The 5526-nt window shown below is 44.2% G+C and overlaps 1 pseudogene; it reads left to right on the forward strand.

Moving 5' to 3' along the window:
* The first annotated feature begins 2224 nt into the window (after positions 1 to 2224).
* Positions 2225 to 3673, forward strand: LOC116472463 (elongation factor 1-gamma-like; annotated as a pseudogene).
* The last annotated feature ends 1853 nt before the right edge of the window (positions 3674 to 5526 follow it).

Raw genomic sequence — 5526 nt, forward strand, 5'->3', positions numbered from 1 at the left:
ATAACAAAGCTTTTTTGAAGAAGCTTTTGACAAGCCACCTAAAATCCAAAAATCTCTGCTTTCTCCCTTTCCTGGTTTAGCTTCATTATACTGAAATCTATTAGGACAGTGGGGTTCTCTCCAGTCACTTCCTTTTGCTAAACTCAGAGTTCCTACAGTGCTCACCTTCCAGTAAGCACATTTTACCATAGATTCAACCCAAGTCCATCAAAGTTTGTATATAGTACCCTCCCTTCCCCATTAATAGCCCATCTCCTAGGCTCTTAAAGCAGAAGTGGATTATGAGAAGACAGTCAAACAGTGAACAATGTGAAACTCTCCCATTCCCCTCATGCCCCCACCCAATGTAGGACCTCTCAAACAACAAGCTCTCCAGTATCAGGACATCGCTAGTGCAGAAACAGTGGCTTTGTTGGATGAAACTCTAGCTCTAAGTAGACTGATCCTAGGCACTAAGAAGACGGATCCTAGGCACCTGGCCATCAATGGCCCCCAATGTTGTTCTTTTTGAGCAGGACAAATATAGAAAAGCAGAGTTTGGGTTCCATTCTTATTTCTAGGATTGCCAAAAATAACCCATTGTCATGCTCCATAGTCCATAGTGTGTGAGATCTTTATTCTTTCAATGCTCTGATTCTTGACATTAAAAATGAGAGACATTGATTTGTCTTTCCTTATGCAAAATCTGCAGTTCTTCTGGATCTTCCCCACATAGTACCTCAGAACATTTTTGGCCTTTTCTCTGACACCCTGACATTGTAACCACAGAACCACTTCGATGGGGTTCAACTTTGTCGGTAGCAAAATAATGAGCTGTTTCTCAGTGCAATGGACTCCCAGGTTGCGAGTCACATAACCTGAGCTTACCCAGATGAACCAGCATGCCCAATTTGTGACCCCAGAGCTGGCCAGAATAACAAAGTCAACCACAGGTGAAACCTAAGGGCTTGGATTGAGAAACAGGGACCAAATTAAGAATCAAGGGTGCTCTGTTTCCTTGCAGTACAGACCCAAAAGCCAAGGACTCAGCAACACCTCTTTGCATAAACCAATTTAGATCATGCCTCATTGCATTTTATTCTCTCTCTCATTGTTACTCTCTGCTTTTAAAATCCGCCCCTAGACCGCAGCTCGGGGAGACAGTGTTGAACGTTGCCTCCTGTCTCCTTGCCAGTTTACTTGCAATAAAGCTTTTTCCTTTCTCAAAAGCTGATCCCATAGTATTGGCTTCTATGCACATGGATAGCAAAACCATTCCTCTGTAACAACATGACCCAGAACATTCCAAGGCATGATTATAATCACCTAACATTTCAATATTGATGTTCAGCATTTATTCACTCTCAAAACATGTCACAGTTCCAGTTTCAATCAGAACACAAGTATTGCAAAAAAAGTGAGGCAATAGAAAATGTAAGCAAACCAAGATCATTTACATATATAAGAAAGCTTAGGCTCAAAGTGGGTACTTACTCCAGGTCACACATCCCCAGAGTTACAGGGCCAGGACACAAACTCGGGCCATCTGCACCCAAATCCACTGACTTCGCCACTAGTCCATACTAGCTCACATTTGGTATCCCAGTTCTTCAGAATAACTCCACTTTATGAGGAAAACTGATAATATAAAAATGTCAAGTCTTTACCATGATGCCATAGCTGGGGTGATCATCAAATTTATCAAAACAGTGGAAAGAATGAGGGAAAGAGAAAGGGGAAAGGGAGTCTCCTTGTGAAGTGATTCTTGTTTCTGATTCATATTCTTTATGGAGTTTTTCACCTTTTAGACCTCCTATTAATCTGAATTAGAGTTCTGTGCCGCCCTGCTCTGGTACCACACACAAACACACACTTGAATAGTCTAAGGGTAATGTGTCCTAAAAAGGCCAGAGAGGTCACTCAATAGGGATGCTCCATCCCAATGGATGCAGCTCTCTGTCCTGAAGTGCATGGGGGAGAAACATAAGTCAACAGCTGGGGACTCTATCCAGATAAATCCACAACCCAGATGAGAAGAGGCCAGATAAACAAGGCTGCCCAGTGCTCGGCCTCCTCTCTGGGCAAGGTGGCCTAGGGTCAGAGAGCAAAACATGTACCTGTCCCCAGGGCTGGTATTTTTTTTTTAATCATTTAGGCAATGGCTTATCAAGAACCTGGCTCCTTTAATTAGACTGAGCTATGGACCAAAGGCCAAGAATTCAACTCTCAGCCCCATCCTACCACTATGGTGTGACTCACCTGACCACAGTGCGTTTTCCTCTTGCCTCCCTTCCCCACTGCCTCGCTCATAGGAGATAGAAAGTCTGCCTATCGGCCTTCCTCAGAGGGCCGCAATCAGGCATATGATAAAAATAACAGCAACACCCCCTTTCTCTGCAGAATCACCACGGCAGCTGGGACCCTGTACTCATATCCTGAAAACCTGAGGACCTTCAAGGTGTTCATTGCTACTCAGTACAGCGGGCTCAGGTCCACATGCTCTCCACACCACCCCACTCCCACTTCGGCCAAACCAACAACACCCCTGAATTTCTCTACAAATTTCTTGCCGGCAAGTTTCCAGCATTTGAGGGTGATGATGGATTCTGTGTGTTTGAGAGCAATGCCATTGCCTACTATGAGGGGCTGCAGGGAAGTACTCTAGCGGCAGCAGCCCCAGTGGTGCAGTGGGTGAGCTTTGCTGACGGCGATACAGTGCCAGTACCTGGGTGTTCCTCACCGTGGGCATCATGCAGCATAATAAAAAGGCCACTGAGAGTGCAAAGAAGGAGGTGAGGTAGATTCTGGGGCTGCTGCATGCTCACCTGAAGATGAGGACTTTTCTGGTGGGTGAACAAGTGCCACTGGCTGATATCACAGTTGTCTGCATGCTGTTGTAGCTCTATAAGCAGGTCCTGGAGCCTTCTTTCCACCAGGCCTTCCCCAACACCAACCGCTGGTTCCTCACCTGCATTAACCAGCCCCAATTCCAGGTTGTTTGTGGAGAAGTGAATCTGTGTGAGAGCATAGCCCAGTTTGATGCTAAAAAGTTTGCAGACAGCCACCCTAAACAGGACACCCCATGGGAAAGGAAGTGTTCACAGGAAGGGAAGCGGAAGCCCCAGGCTGAGCAGAAAGAGGATAAAAAGGCAGCTGCCCCTGCTTCTGAGGAGGAGATGGATGAATGTGAGCAGGTGTTGGCTGCTGAGCCCAAGGCCAAGGACCCCTTCACTTACCATCCAAGAGTACCTTTGTGTTGGATACATTTCAGTGCAGGTACTCTAAGGAGGACACACTCTCTGTGGTGCTGCCATATTTTTGGGAGCAGTTCGATAAGGACGGCTGGTTCCTGTAGTTCTCAGAGTATCACTTCCTTGAAGAACTCACCCAGATCTTTATGAGTTGCAATCTCATCACTGGAATATTCCAGTGACTGGCCAAGCTGAGGAAGAATGTTTTTGTCAGTGTCTTCTTTGGAACCAACAACAGCAGCTCTGAGTCTGGGTCTTCCGGGGCCAGGAGCTTCCCTTTTCGCTGAGTCCAGATTGGCAGGTGGGACTATAAGTCATATATATGGTGGAAACTGGATCCTGGCAGCAAGGAGACCCAGGCCCTGGTTCGAGAGTACTTTTGCTGGGAGGGGGCCTTCTAGCATGTGGGCCAAGCCTTCAGTCAGGGCAAGATCATCAAGTGAGCATCTCTTGCCATTGCCTAGCTGCCTGCACCTGCCCTTCAGGGAGATAGGGGTCATTAAAGGAAACTGAACACTGAAAAAAAAAAACAACAGCAAACACTAACTAGCATTTATAAATACCTACTATGTGTCATATTCTTCACATATATGATTTTTATCTGCCAACAACTCTGTGAGGTAGTGATGATTCTCATTGTCCAGATAAGAAAACTAAGCCTCAAGGAGTTAGACAACTTGCCTCAGGTCTGCAGCTGGTAAGAAATAAGACTTCAATTGGAACCCAGGTAATATATGGCTCTAAAACTGTGCTGGTTGCGCTATGCCATGGTACACTCACTGTTGCTCTCACCTTCATCACAACAGTTTCTTTCCCCAGGGAAGAGCAGTGGCCCTGTTGGAAGAATGATTACACTTTTTCCTTTCTTTTTTTTTTTTTACCCATTCACTGCACCACCTCTCTCCAGTGGACTTTTAATGTTGGAATCTGGGGATTCAGACCCAATATATTAGTCTGTTTTCACACGGCTATAAAGAAATGCCCATGACTGGGTAATTTATAAAGGAAAGAGATTTAATTGACTCACAGTTCCACATGGCTGGAGAGACTTCAGAAAACTTAGAATCATGGCAGAAGGTGAAGGGGAAGCAAGCACCTTCTTCACGAGGCAGCAGGAGAGAAAAGAATGAAGAAGAAACTTCCAAACACTTATAAAAGCACCAGATCCCCTAAGAACTCACTCACTATCATGAGAACAGCATGGGGGATACCACCCCCACGATCCAATCACCTCCCTCCCTTGACATGTGGGAATTACAACTTGAGATTAGATTTGGGTGGGGACAAATAGCCAAACCATATCATCCAAATTTGGGGAGTCATGCCCATCAGTCCCTCATTAATTTCACTGCGAGTTTGGGAGACCGTGTGACTATTTTTCAGGTGATTCCCCCCATTCTTTTGAGAAGCACAGATTGTACAGAATAATCTGTATATCAAACCCTTGTAACATAAAATTTACCTATATAGCAAACCTGAGCATGTATCCTCAAACCTAAAATAAAAGTTAAAAAATAATAATAAATAAAATTCATAATCATCATCATTATCATGAATTAAAATTTACCAAGTATGCTTAAATCCATGAATTCATAATGATTTTTAGTGAGACATTGGGAAAATGTGCACTTTGGATATTCAATAATATTAAGGAATCTCCAGTTTATACACAAAGATGAAGAAAAAAGACTAAGGAATCTAGGAGTAATTACGGTAATTGAGATGTTTCTAAAACAGTCCTTATATTTCAGAAATACATACAGTCAATACTCATTATTTATGACTCTGTATGTGCAAATTTGCCTACTTGCTAAAGTTTATTTGTCACCTCAAAATCAATATTTCCAGTGTTTTCATGTCATTTGTGGACATGTGCAAAACAGAAAAATATTTGAGTTGCCCAATGTGCATGTTCCCAGCCCAGAATGAACAAGGGGAACGCTCTGCCTTCTTTTTTCAGCTCACATAAATGTAAACAAGTGTCCTTTCTGTGGTGTATTTAATGCCATATGTTTCCATCTTGGTGCTTTTTGTTGGTGATTTTGCTGTTTAAAACGGCCCCTGGCCAGGGCCTGTAATCCCAGCACTTTGGGAGGCCCAGGCGGGTGGATCACCTGAAGTCAGGAGTTCGAGACCAGTCTGGCCAACATGGCGAAACCCTGTCTCTACTAAAAATATAAAAAATATTAGCCAGGTGTGGTGGTAGGCATCTGTAATCCCAGCTACTCAGAAGGCTGAGGCAGGAGAATCACTTGAACCCAGGAGGCAGAGTTTGCAGTGAGCCAAGATGGCACCA

Source organism: Hylobates moloch, unplaced genomic scaffold, assembly GCF_009828535.3.
Source record: "Hylobates moloch isolate HMO894 unplaced genomic scaffold, HMol_V3 SCAFFOLD_8, whole genome shotgun sequence".
In the NCBI taxonomy this organism is placed as follows: Eukaryota; Metazoa; Chordata; class Mammalia; order Primates; family Hylobatidae; genus Hylobates; species Hylobates moloch.